We start from the raw sequence: 15,033 nt of genomic DNA on the forward strand, positions 1-15,033 counted from the left end.
CACCTGGAACTTCACATAGGCTCAAAACTCTAGCATGGCTGACTCAACAGTATATTGTTACTCACTGTGCTGTTTGTAAGTATTTAGGAAAAGCGCTTAAATGTGGATTTCTGTGTGCTCATAAGTGGACTCCAGGCATTCAGGGAAGGAGCAGAGGAGTGTATCTATGTTCCATCAACAGGCAAGCCTGTTATACTGGTAATGTCATGTAGTGAGAGATAGAAGAACTGGTTTGGAAAAAGTTAGAACTCTGGCTCATCCCACTCATTCTCTGACCTATCACCCAGTTTTGTGGAAATGTTTGGAGTCAAAGTTGGAACATTTTCCTCTCCATGTGATGTACATGAGTACTGGGAGAACAAACAGGTATTCTTCCAATTATACTCTGTATCTGGATCTTGGAGTTGATGTTCCTTGGTATCAGTCTATCTGTGTATCTTTATATCTATGTATATGTCTATTTGTGAACTTGTGTATCTCCTTTTATATCTTTATGGAACATGCTGGCATGAATAAGCCCAGATTGCTAACTACAGTCTGGAGTTCATGGATAACAAGAGGAAACTCGAAAAGGGCCTGAATAGCTTAGAGCCTGAGGCTTCGTGGCTTTCCAGAAATCCTGCAACTATTTTATTCCCCCAACATGTTGCTTCTATGATGTCTCTTGCATCTGTTGGCTCCAATTGCTATCATGCCAGATCAGTTCTTCATTAATCATTAAGTGGACTAATATAACAGTTTCACAACCAGCTTTCTGACTCCTCCCTTCTTATCCGTCCTAAACTACATTCTATCTCCTGTTGAGACACTGTCAATGATTCCCTACAGCTTAGCTGGCTATTCAAAGCCCTCTGTGGGCTTCCTTGTATTAATCTTCTCAACTTCTTTATGCTCCAGTTAGGGACCTATCCTTGAGTCCCACTGGAGTGACTGCTGTTTCTGAAATATCATGTGGCATCTTCCTTGCTCCCCATCATTCTGTACCTTGTTCTTACCAAATAAAATATTCTTTTATCCATTGCAACATTTGAGCCTATCTTGAATGACATTCTGACATACCCAAACTTCCCCTCTTAATATGTTTTTAAGTAGAGGAGTAATTACTAAATGATCATATTCATATTTAAAATATCCCTAAGGTAGGGATGTGGAAGATAGCAGATAGGGAATGTCATTTGCAATATTATGGAAAAGAAATAATCCCCTAAAATGACATTAGGGATGGGAAGGGTGATCCAAATTTGAGAGATACTTAGAATCTTAAAATTGAGCATATGCCTGATTACTGCAGAATTACAATCAGCCAGAGGATGCAGGCCTAACTGAGGTTCTTTATAGAGGAGGATTAATGTTTGACCCTTTCCTAATCGTTTCCACCACACTTTATCTAATACAACTTATGTCAACTGTATTTCTATAAATTTTTTGTCATCTGTTCCTCCTCTGCATTTCTACTTCCTAGTGTAGGCTCTGATAAAACATTCCTTGACTGCTCTAATAGTCTCTTTTCTCAATCCCCTGTGCACACCCACCCAGTCACGAAGCACACATGGAGTACACTCTTTGTTCCAGGAAGTGCTGAAAGATGACTTGGATAGACTGAGAGTATTAAAGCAAAATTTTAATGTCTGACCCCTCCCTGTTCAAAAACCTTAATGAATTCTTCCCTCAAAGATAATAAATTTCAAGTTCTTTTGTATAACAGTCACAAGATTTTATGTCCACATTTTTGCCAAATAAAGCTTCTTGTTCTGCTTATACATCAAGCATTCTCTTTGCCTCGATAGACTTTGATATATTGTCATTCTTTTCCCTTCTCCTTCACGTTTTAGCTCAAAGAGCTCTTTGTCAAAAAACCTAATTTGATTACCTGCAAACTGAGGGTTTTATTTCCTCATAATTTTTTCCTTTTTTCTTTATATTATTTTTATCTTTGCTTTTTCTCTTATTTCCTTCACTGACTATAAAATATTTTGATGACAGGGTTGGTACTGGGTTTATCATTAAGTGCTTTGCACTAAATCATGTGTTCAATGAAAGACTAGAGAATGGCTGAATAAATTAGGACAAGCTCCTATTTGCCTTCAATATCGAAATATAAGGCAAGAACATATTCTCAAATATGTTCCTTTTTTGGTTGCTCCAATGCCTGGACTTTCATACATAGAACATCATCCTTCTGGGATAACATATTTGATCAGAACTATCAGGACTATCAACTTGCTATTATCAAGTCACAGAACTGATAAAACTTTACATTTGCTTTCTTGGCAGGGAGACATGAAAACTCTCACTGCCAAGAAATTGGAGAAAATATTAAGTTTGCTTGAAATTAGGAGGTGTATTTGGATAGAGTTAAAATACTTGTTATGAGGGAAAGCTTAGTGATTCAGTGTGGCTCGGATGCCCAAGGACAGAGGTGGAGGCAGCTAAGAGATAAGAGAACCAAGAGAAGCATCTCTGGTTACTTGCTATTGCTTAAGGCCAGGCTTCATGACAGTCGTATTTCCAATGAGGGGGTTAGACTTGGGACAGAACTGTTCAGCCCATTTTATACTCTGACCCTACACCTCCACCCGGGGTGTAGAAGTGGAGGTGGGATTTGGGTGGGATGAAGTCTTTAATCACTGCTCCTGTCAAGGAAGAAGGAGGTCTTGAGTTCTTATTTTTACAGAAACTCATCTTCCATGTCTGTTGGTGAAGATGGAAATCCTGGCTGCGTCTTATCTAAGTTCCCCTCCAGCTATCACAAGCATGGATTCTATAAACTATTCTCAGCACAATATTCTGCATGTAGACTTGCTAAGTTCATCAATTTGATAGAAATTTATGACCACATCTTTTTGCAGCAACTTAAAACTCGCCTACAGGTATGTGTGCATGTGATGTGATAAATTGTCAATTACAAATACAACACCAGAAAAAATAAACACAAACAAAATTTAGCACTTTTCCCTCACTTATCTCTTTATTTCAACTACCGAAGGTTTGAGGGTCTAAATTATCTATTTGAATTGTCTCAGCATTTCCCTTCAATTTCTGTATGGAGATAACTCAAATTATGGCCAACATTACCATTGCCCCCAATCTCTTTTTTTGGCTTTAAGATAGTAAATTTCTCCTAACAACTTAAAAAAAAAATTGAGATGCCCTTTTCACTTTGACCATACAGATGGGAAAATTGTAAATAACAGATCCTTGACACTCTTCAGAAATAAAATGTGATGAAGGGCCCATGGTCTGATTAAATTCTCCCAATAAAATCTCACCTAGCCTATTCTTACCCCAGGGATAAAGGGCTATGCACACAATGGACATTATTTTTCTTTTGAACATACTTGTATCTTGTCAAGATGTCATCAATACAAATACTTTGACGCTTTTAGTGCTACGATTGGGAAGCAGGTTGAATTTTTCAATCCTCCCAGCCAATATAAGTCAGTCTGAGATACTTAATTTCTATTTGAGATCCTTCGTTTCTATTATAAACAGATCCCGCAGTGGGAGATAAATTTCATGGTAACAGTTTGGACTTTTTTATGAACCACCTGCAAGTTTTCTGCAAACAACATGTTTTATGGGAGCTCAAGGCAATGTACACCCATCAAGACCTGACAGTAAGAAGAGGATGGATGAGGTCTTATCTCAGGCACACATGTAACCTTCCTTGTCCCCTGGCCTGACCTCCCTCTGCACTCATTTATGAAAATGATTCATCTTTAAAGAGCTTCCTCGCTCTGCCTGCAGGCTGTAGATCTTTTGCACTGGACTTGTGTAGGCTGAGGTTATAAACTTCAGTGTGTAAGCCATTTGGAGGGGCTTAATTTTGAATATTGGTAGAAGGAAACTGCACAATGTGTGTGTCTCCTTAAAGGAACAGTCATGGGACTCTTTTCTATAGAAAGATGCACCCAAGGGAGTTCATTAAAAAGGATTTGTAGGGATTCAACTCTTACTTATGTTGCTAAAGTGCTGCCCCCTCTAGCACATTGAAATCAAGGATGGGCTGAGCTTGGCAAGTAGTGCTAGCATTGGTGGTGACATGAACATGCTTCCCTCTGTATGGAGAGAATTTGTACTTTGAATTTCATGTTCATAGAGGGCACTGCAAAGGCTGTTATTTGTGTCAAGGCTAGAGGGAATTGCCATGTTCCTCTAGAATACTCTTGAACTGAAAAGCCTTAAAGAGTAAGGAGTAGGAAATATAACTGAAGGGGGTAAAGAGCTAACCAAAAATAGCAATAGGAAAAGAAAGAAGACAGCGATATGAGCTGGTTCATTCAGGCTGGACTCATGGGTTGTAAAGTCAGGTTTACTTCTGCAGTTCTTGGGAATTGGGACATATATGGGAAATATGGCAAAGTGTGTAAGAGCTTGGAGTTGAAAGAGAGAGAAGATAGAAGATGTTGACTTAATGATTTTTAAACTGAAAAAAAAAGATTTATTTTTATTTATTTATACAAGCACTGGGTACAGTCAGAAGCGCGGGAGGGTGAGAGAATTCACCAGAGCCAGAGGGGACAGCAGAGCAGGCAGACTGACAAAATACACTGCTGAGGGGAGCAGCGGGTGGCAGGAGAGGTCTGCGCGCCATGTGGGATCCTCCTCTGGTGGCCGGGGAGCAGCCGGGGATGGAACTGATGCCGCAGAGGCTGCGGGCAGCTTCGCAACCCAGCGCTCAATGGCTGCGCCACTGGGGAGGCCCTAAACTGAAAAATTTTTTGAAGAATGTTTTAAATAGATAAGATATTTTAGACTGGGGTAGGCAAACTTTTTTTATGGACTATTGCAGAAAGAGTAATCTCCATAAAAAGGAGAGGTTCCAGGCTCTCTGCCCCACCCAAGGAAGGTGGAGCTGAGTGCTGAGGGGAAGCTAGGGAAGACTTGGAAGAGGAATTGGAGGAGACACATGGAAGTAGAGACATGTGACAAAGAAGTCCCACCTGCTTCTAAGCCATGGCCTTACCAGGGACTTGGGGGAAATGGAAAGGAAAGGAGACATGTGGTGCTGAGACATTTAGAGAGACTCTTGGAAGAGCCATGGATGAGATACCCATGGGAAGGCTGACAATTTTAGCTGTTACTTTGCACACTAATCTGTTCAAGTTCCTTCACACTAAGAGCATGTTTTGCCTTCGTGGGCAGATGGCAGGTAGAGCATGCAAATTTGGGTGTCACAGGACATCCCTTGGTCTGCCCACTAACAGGACAATATGTTAATTATTTTAGGCTTTTTAGCCTATAGAGTCTCTATCACAACTATTCAGCTTGGCCATCATAAACTGAAGGCAGACATAGACTATATGTAAGTGGATGTGACTGTGTTCCAATGAAACTTTATAATGACATGAGGCAGCCCAGATGTGGCCCATTGGCTCAAGTTTACCAACCCTGTCCTAACTACTCTGATCTATCATCAAACTTCAAACAGGCCTGAACCTGTTTCCATGCTCCTAGATTGAGACCGATGACTAAAGGTGAAGAGTAACATTTGCTACATAGGGGAAGTATAAATGAATGCAATGACAGCTAGTATGCTACAAGTTCCTGGTTGTCCTTAAAAAGGGTTTTCGTGGTTAAGTAAATTTTGTAAGTAAGAGGGAAACTTTTGGGGACTTTTAGTATTTCAAATTCATTGAGATTGTTTAGGAATAGTTGTAGAAGCCATTATTTTTCAAATGCATTTATCCATTGAATCCTTTGTTGTTGTTGTTTTTTTAAGATTTATTTATTTATACAAGAACTGGGGTACAGGTCAGAGGTGTGGGAGGGTGAGAGAATTCACCGGAGAGAGTGGAGAGCAGAACAAGCAGATGGACCAAAGATACTGCTAAGGAGAGCAGCAGGTGAGGCAGGAGAGGTCTTCCATGACATGTGGGTATCTCCCTGGCTGGGTGGGACTCAAACCCGTGCTGCAGAGGCTGTGGACAGCTTCACAAAGCAGCACTCAACCCGCTGCGCCACCGGGGAGACCCTCCATTGAATCCTTTGTAATTCCTGCCTATTTCCACATTTGGGACTCTAGGGTTCATTGGAAAACAATTTGGCCAACACTCCCATGTGATTCTCAGGGAGATTCAAGTCTCAGAAATTTACTAAATGCAAAATTTTTCCTATTTTGCTTTTCTGATGTGTTTATCTTACGCTAGTTTTTCCTTGCCTGGTAGGTATTTCATCATATGTGCCACTGGATTATGGGACAGTTGCAAAACAGCAGTAGAAAGTAGTTATTTCACCCTGTTCTAGCATTTTAAAAAGTCTGCTTGTTAGAGATATTACAAAAAGACCTGAAGAGACTTGTCTTCTGGAAATCTCTGATGCTGTGAAGTCTTATTCTTAGAAATAATGTCCAAAAGTTTTACTTTAAAGGGAACTTACCTGTTCTCATGGATAGCAGTCACCAAACCTGAAGGCCCTGGGGAGGCTGACAATGGTAGCTCCTACTTTGCACACTAATCTGTTCAAGTTCCTTTACACTAAGAGCATGCTTTGTCTTTTGGGCAGATGGCATATAGAGCATGCAAATTTGGGTGTCACAAGGTACCAAAGGCAGATGTGATTGTGTGGAGATTAATAAAGGATGCCAGTTGTCCCTGGCACAGTGGTTTGTGTGTTGAAGAATTGAGTAATTTATGTATTCTCTATTGTCACCTTCCATATTCATGGAAAGTGCTATTGAAATGAGTCAAATTTGTAAGATACTACATAGACTTTTAGAAATTTTTAGTTATGTAGGGGTTAAAGTGTTTGCTAGTGCAGTTGTTTTCAAATTGGGAAGACTGAAGATCTATAGAGCAATCTAAGGAGTGGGAGAGGATGAGCTGAGGGTCTCTAAATCCCCACTTTAATTGGAGTAGAGATGTCACGTATTGTATATTCTAGAAAAATAGCGGACACTGGAGTCAAAAAGTCACATCTTTCCTACTTACCATGATGCCGCATAATTTCACATAATCTGTTTTCCTATCAACTGGGAAAGCATCTAGGCTTCATAGATTTGCTATAAAGATTAAATGAACTAAGGTATATGAATTACCTAGGCCAGTTTCTGGTATAAAGTAGTGTCTCAATAAAGGACAGCTAAGATCATGAAGTAAAACTTGATTAAGAATCACAAGGAAACCACACTGCACCTTGCATTTCACGTCAAGAATAGTTGTTCTTCACCTGCACCCCTATGTTTATAGCAGCACTATTTACAATAGCTAAGCTTTGGAAACAGCCCAAATGCCCAAAAATAGATGACTGGATCAAGAAGATGTGGTACATATATACCATGGAATATTACTCAGCATTCAAAAAAGATAAACACATGCAATTTGCAGCAACATGGATGGCGCTGGAAGGGATCATGCTCAGCGAAATAAGCCAAAAAAAAAAAGAAAAATACCGGATGGTCTCACTCATAGCAGGAATCTAGAAAACTTAAATAAAGGACCAGGAAAATGAATAACTATAAGAAAGTGAAAATCAAAATCAACAAAAAACTATGAACCAGAGACACTTTTTGGGGGGTGGGGGGCAGGAGGGGAGGGACTGGGGTCAGAATGGGGGTTTTGCAATTGTATGGGGGAATATAAAAATAAAATTTATTATTTAAAAAAAAAAAAGAACAAGAGCAAATGCCAAGTGTATTAGGGCTAAATGTGGGAGCTGCCTCATACTTCTCTTTCCTCAGGAGGGCGGCATCCATGGCCTGAGACTGAGTATCATGTATTCGAGGAGCAGAGAAGCATAGAAGGAGGCCATGATAATTTCTGGCATGTGTCTGAGGAAAGGGTGGAGGTAGCTATGAGAGTTGCTATTTAGGATGTTTGACAGACCATCTTTGAGGGAGGGGACACGGGTTTATGGGTAGTGGAGCAGATGGGCTGAAGGGCAGTGCTGCAGCCCTGCTTTCACCACTGACTCCAGCCTCTCAGGTAACAGGTAACATTTAGAACGCAGCCATCCTGAAAAGTCGTGAGGCCAGATGCAGGAAACTTGCCAGGTTCCAGGTGTACTCAAGGTTGGGGGTGAACCAGTTTGTAAAAAAAAAAAGAATAGTTGTTCTTAAAAAATATTTATTGAAAAAAATAGGGAATAAAAAAATAAAAACAATGAATGAGAACAGGGATTGGTAACTGCTGGCTGGGGGATCAAAGAAAGTTTCATAGTAGTGGATACATTTGAACCACATATTTTCTTTGGATCCTGAGTGTTGATTGAGGGTTTCCTGAAATCAGTTGAATTTAATGGAAAAATGACAGCTGTGTACTCTGGACTTCATAGATACCCCCAAATATTTGGGGGTCACAGTATAGTTAACATCTAGAGCCCCTACAAAATGTCAGGTGCTATTATGCAAAGATTTACCTAAAAACAGAGGGTAGGGCAAGGAAGGGATAGAGATAGGGGAGAAGAACAAGAAGGAGAAAGAGGGAGAGAGGGAAAGAGAGAGAGAGAGATAAAAACTGCAGTTCTAAAACGTAACAACACCAGCTATATAGAAGATAATAGCAACGTTACTATTCCGTTTTCCTTCTAAATGAAGGCAGTCAATTTTATATGAATCTTTACTTCATTATCATAAAAGTAGTTCTACAGTTATATTTTCCAGCCATCAAATTTGTTCTTGATCAGTTTCCCTAAAATGCAACTGGAGGTTTGAATTAACTCTTAAACTATCACTAACGGTCAGTTTTCTGTTAGCTTGTTTCCAAAATTGGGGGATGGAGAGAGATAACCTTGGAGTTATTTCTAGGTTCAAAATAGCTACTTTAGTTTTAAAGGGGAATAAGTAGAATCTGGACATTTGAACTGAAAGGGATCCTAGAGATGATCTCATTATAGACTCCAATTTCACAGATAAAGAAGCAGAGGCCTACAAGCCGTCTGCACAAGCAGACGCAAGACCAGAATCCAGGTCTTATAAAACTTGGTCCAATAAAAATCTTCACCACACCATGTTTCACATCAGAATTGTATAGGTATCCATTCATTCAATTATTTTATTCAACATTTAGATAAGAAAAGTGAGCTGTTTCTATGCTCTGTTTTTCAATCAAATAGGTATATGTGCAGGTTGATTTGTAGCAGTATGACAGCAGAAAGTCTCTTAATGACTCAAGGCAGGGTAGCTCACTGGATGCTCAGCCAAAATTTAAGTTCTCCTCCTCCTCGTAACTCCCTCCTCCTCCTAACACACTGGCTCTGGGCCAGGTCTTTGCTTTTACTTTGTACTTCAACCAGAGAAGAGGCAGGGGAAATAAAGAAAGATAAAAATCAAAACAATAAACACACTCATTTGAGAGGACAAGCACTGTGTGAGGGCTTGGATAATCAGCAATTCAGTTACCTGTACTCTCCCAGTTACCTGGGCTCTCACGAAGGAGGAAATCTGGATGCTGAAGTCTGGGTGCATTATTTTTTTTTTAAATTTATTTATTTATGCATAGAAGAACTGGGGTACAGGCCAGAGGTGTGTGGAGGGGGGTGAGTGAATTCACCAGAGACAGAGAGGGGACGGAACAGGCAGATTGACTGAAATACACTGCTGAGGGGAGCAGCGGGTGAGTCAGCAGAGGTCTTCTGCGCCATGTGGATAGCTCCCTGGCCAGGGATCGAACTTGTGTTGCAGTGGCTGTAGATAGCTTCATAGGTTTCGTCCTAACCCCTTGCGCCACCAGGGAGGCCCTTGTGCATTTTTCCTTAGCTGCAGATCTCACCAATGAATATCTGGGCTTTCTGTAAGAAAAGTTAATGTAAACTATTCTTAACTAAGTCATTCTTTTTGTAGAATAATTCTTGTTATACAGTGTACTGGGAACACATGTCTATTGTATAAGGTGAGATGTTTTGTTCTGGCAATACATTTTGCTCTGTTTACTTTGCTCTTGGCTTTGAAACATCCTTTGGCCAAGCTGCTACTTCATCATTGTTTATTTTTTTATTTTATTATTTTTGTAGTAGCATTTACTCAGTGTCTTTCTTCTGTCAAGTGGTCCATGCTTTAGTATGAAGATACAAAGCTGTGTAATCACTATGTAGGAGCCAACTGAAAATTGACACAGATATCGAAAAACATGTCCAGGTCTGGGCTTTGAAAATGCTTTTACCTTTAGTCCAGTCTGAGTACTAAGAACAGCATGTTGAAACTGAATCATGTTTTCTCACAGATTCCTTATATCTGGCAGGGAGTAGTTAACTGCATTTCTATTATGTGTTAATTCCTGGGAAGATTTCAGAGAAGTTTTACATCGGCACTAATCTTTCTCATTATGCCTCCAAAATAGGGTATTAGGTCGTGAACCACTAGCTAAGTGGCAGTTTGCTTATTGGTGGATTGAGGAGGTGACCGTCTACTGGTAGGAGATGAAAGATCGTTGGAGGGTCCTACCTGGAAATCTTATTACCACTGTCTGCATAAATGTGTAAGATGCTACTAGAGATATGCTGTTTTATGTTAAGAATTACTATAATTTTTTAAAAGATATATTCTGGCATTATCCATATTACTGAAAAGGACTCTGGAAAGAAGAAAACTTCCAGGGAAATAACTATGAAGAAAGGGGAGAAAAGGAGCAATAATATTGGGAACTTAAGGTGGGGTCAGATAGAGACAAATTCTGTCAAATTCATATTTCCGTGTGATTGATTTCCTGGGCAAAAAGGAGACAGGATGCTGCATCCAAGGATCTCTATTCATTCCTTAGAGTGTTTAATTTCACTGCTAAATAAAAAAATTAGCTGGGACACTAGGATCATCATCAGGTCTTCAATTCAGTTAATAATTTTGTGGTTCTAGAAGAAAATGAAACAAAACATTTATTTTAATTTTTGTAATTGTATTATTTTTTATTGCGATAATGTTGGTAAACAATGGCATCCTAGATTCAGAGGTGCAGGTTCACACCTCTGCAGATGTATTTGACCACACCAGACCTACCAGTAAGTGTATCTTATCTAATCAACTGAGCTGTCCCATAAGTACTGACTTGTTTGGGAAGCTGGAAAATCTCCTACCAAACTAACCACTAGACAAATTGCAGAGAAGACATTTGAAACAATGGGGTCGCCTCTCCTTTACCTACAAATGCACATTGCAGATGTGCATTTGCTGCAAACATTTCCAGTCGAGATACTTAATTGTTAAAACGATTGGGCCTATGATTATTTGATTTCATAGCAGCATACTTTAAAAATTGCAAGGAGACTGTTTTACACTACAAACATTACAAAGGACCAGAATTATTCTTGCTAGGCAAGACCACTGGGCTAATATTTGGCTCAAGTGATATGAAAACCTCAAGATGACAAGTAAAACATTTTCTGGGAACCATCTCTCACTCCTTTTCCTGATGAATTGTCATGCCCTTCTGAGAACATAACCCATCAGTCCTCTGAAATAGAGAATCAGATAACCAAGTCACGCTCAGCTGATTTGTCAGCTGATAAATGATGAACTTTGCTCAAGCTATCTGCCCACAAGTCTTTCAAGAAGAAAACGGCCAGAGTTTGAGATAATGAGGCAATGGGACTTACAGCATCGTCATGGTTTTCCTTGGCTCACACAGCAATACTGATAATTTCCGAGTCTTCGTCAGCATCCTATTAATACATTTCATCAGTGGCAGCAAATGCTGCTATAGCAGAAATGCTCAGAGATTGCTACATGATCAGAGACACATAAGTGTTCAATAAATATTAGAGAATGAGGTTTCCAGTGGTGATGATGGCTATTCTCAGTGGCTTAAGGCACATGCTTCAGTAGATCTGTTGCCTTAACTATCATTCCAAAGTAGCATTCTGCACACAAATGACAAAATAAAATAAAAATGTGATTGTTCTAATTCCCAGAGGTTTCCTATGCAGATTTTGTATCTTCTTGTTCTGACTGTGATTGAAGCATTGCAAACAAGCACCAGACAGCTAAAGAGGGGCGTAAGATGTTGGTAACTATTGCAGGTTAGAATGTGCCAAAGGAGATTATGCTAGAGACAAATAGCAAGAATTCTGTTAGGAGCTGTGTCTATGAGATTTTTTTTTTTCTAGCATGAGACTATGGCATAAGTGGAATTTGTTTTTTTTCTACCTGTGGGGCTATAAGTGGGGTGTGATAGACTGAGAGAGTAGTGTGGAGCATAGTGAGGTAGAGAATCAGTCAATGAAGATTGCAGAGGTGAACTTCAGTGGATGAACTACTTTAATTTTCTTACTTGGGTTGATTGGTGATGTTGATAGAAGTAGGAGCAGCAATAATAACAAAACTAGTAGTAAAAGAGTTTACATTTATTGACATTTACAATGTGCTAGGGTGCTGTAATAATTGTTTAACATGTATTATTCAATTTAATGTCCACAACAACCAACCCCATGAGATAATTGCTCTTATACAGCAAGGAAGCTGAGGTTTAAAGTTCATTAAATTGCCAAGGCCACACAGCTTGTTAACTATGGCTATTTGAACTGGAATCTGGAATTGGACTGTGTAAGTTCAAGTGATATAAATAATGATAGACCATCATTTCCAGATAGAAATAAATACAATGTGAAAATGGCAAAAAAACATCATATTTCTCTCCAGTTGTCTTTGTTTTAATTTGCTTTATTTTGATCAAGAATCAGCCAATATGACCTATGGGCAAAGTTTGGCTTGCTGCTTGCTTTTCCTATGGTCTGGAACTAAGAATGTTTTTACATTTTTAAATGGTTGGGAAAAATATCCAAAGAAGAATATATTGTGACACATGAAAATGACATGCAATTCAAATTTCAGTGTCCATAAATAAAAATTTTTTGGAACACAGCAAAGCCCATTAGTTTAAGTATTGTCTTTAACTGCTTTTGGTTTACAACGGCAAGTTGAGTAGTTGTGACAGATACTACATGGCCGGCAAAGCCTAAAACAGTTAACATCTGGCTCATAGAAAAAGCTTGCCAACCATTCATTGCTTTTGTTTTTTTCAGAGTAAAGTAGTTTAGAAGGGTTTTAACTTGGACCTGCTGGGTTTCTGTTTCCCTTATTTGCTACATTAGTTGGGAAAAGACCACTGAATCTTCTTTTACCTCAGCTTCCATATCTGTACATGGGGTTAATGCTACTAACCTCAAAGGATTTTTAAAAGATATTAAATGACACATTTGATGAGGGAGTTTATAAGGAACTCTCACCCAGAGTAAGTGCTCAAACAAATGTTGGCTATAACTATCACACTAGCAAGTTTTCCCTATCGCTGTCTAACATGTGGTAGCCCTATCACTGATTAGTTAAATTAGGAGGATGAATCTCATCTCACCACTTCTCCTTGACCTACGTTATTTCTTTCCTTATCAGCACTGGAAAGGCTCCCTGGACTTCTCTTGCCTCAGGTTAGAATAGGGGAGTGTAAGGGCAGGAATGGCCACTGAGCAGGTTTCTAGGATCCAGCAGACCGGGTAAAGGAGGAGTCAGAGCCCTCCGTGGTTTTGCAGGCTTTTATTGGGATTGCCAGGTACACAGCAGGCAGAGGTGCTGGGGGGCCGGGAGGTTGGCAGGCCTCCCAGCCCCCAGCAAGTCTTCACTCTATCTGGGCTCTCCGGCGTCTCTCTCTCTCTCTCTCTCTCTCTCTCTCTCTCTCTCTCTGCTTCTGCTGCTTCTTTCTTGGCTTCTCCTTTGGCTTCTGTTCTTCTCGGCTTCTGCTGGCATCCCCATGACGCCACCCTTAAAAAAGCTCAGTCTCAGCCCAGGTGAATCCCATCTACGTATGCCCACACCCTACTCCAGGTGCCCACCATCAGGCATGCATTCAGGACCGCAGATCCATCATCTCTCCTGATGGCAGGAGGGCAGAAAAGCCTGATACATTTTTCCTTACCCTACAGGGAGGCACAGATAACATCTATACCTCCCATATCTTCCATTATAGGAGCTGGCTCTGTTTTCACTGCCTTTGGTCTACAGCTCCCTGTAGCTGTTTGGACAAATTCTTGTGGATTTGGAGACTGTTTCAGTTAAGTTTCATTGCTTAACTGTGTTCACGATCCCAAAAGGCAAGGAGGGTTAGGAGGCGTTACTTGGGTCTACAAATAATACTGAAGGAAATGGGCTTTCTTATGGGGTTGGCTGGGGGGGGAGGTAGCTTTTTCTATGATGTGACTTTTAGGGGCTCCCCATATCAGCTCTACTGATTGTCATTTTACTGACATATCAATTCTTTATTTGGCCAACAGATAGTGTATATGAGGGCTTGTGGGGGATGGAGGGGAAGGGACACCAAGAAGAAAGAAAAGGATACAGCACCAAAACACAGCATTGCCTTTTCTGGAGTGTTGCTGAGGACCAACTCTAGTAATGACTGTAGTACGACATGAAGAGAATGTGCATGGAAATGTTAGCAGTAAAGATAATTCCTCCTTAGAGCAACTGAGGCAGGATCTTTCTAAAGAGTTAAGGATCTGACTCTTAAGCAAAATAAGCACCTGACAAGACTATTCAAAACAGGTCTTTACTAACTAATTACTCACTGTAACTGGACTTCTCTTTATCACAAAACAGTAGTGAAACGTTCTAGTGTCTGAGTAACAATTGAGATGCAATAACATGCTTCAAGTCACACAGAGAGCTACTACTCACCCACGTCAGATTAAATGCAGAACCCATGCACTTCCTGTGAGTACTTCTGCGGTTCTAAGATTCATTGATTCTATACTCAGATGGCGTAACAGAGCTTAATAATGTAAGCTATGTTAATTACTTTAGTAATCAATAAGGTAGCCCACTATCACTTGAATATTTTGTATGAAGTATTTGCATTACCTTTTTTCTTAAATTAAGAAGTTAAATTGTGAAGTCAAATTTCATGTATTGGTTAGCATCAAGCTACAGTACTTTTAGGACTGAGTTTCTAGTTATTTTTCCCTGTCGCCACGTACTCAGTAGAAAAGCTATAGACATTTTATTTATCTTTTTCCTGTGAATGCCAAATGAGTGAACTTTACATGAGTTTGTAAACTCAGAGATGAGTGTGTGTGGCCATATGGAACATGTGATTGAATGTTGGTGGAGGTGGGAGT

This window comes from Talpa occidentalis, unplaced genomic scaffold, assembly GCF_014898055.3.
Source record: "Talpa occidentalis isolate TD23 unplaced genomic scaffold, MPIMG_talOcc4v2.1 talOcc4.14, whole genome shotgun sequence".
NCBI classification, from domain to species: domain Eukaryota; kingdom Metazoa; phylum Chordata; class Mammalia; order Eulipotyphla; family Talpidae; genus Talpa; species Talpa occidentalis.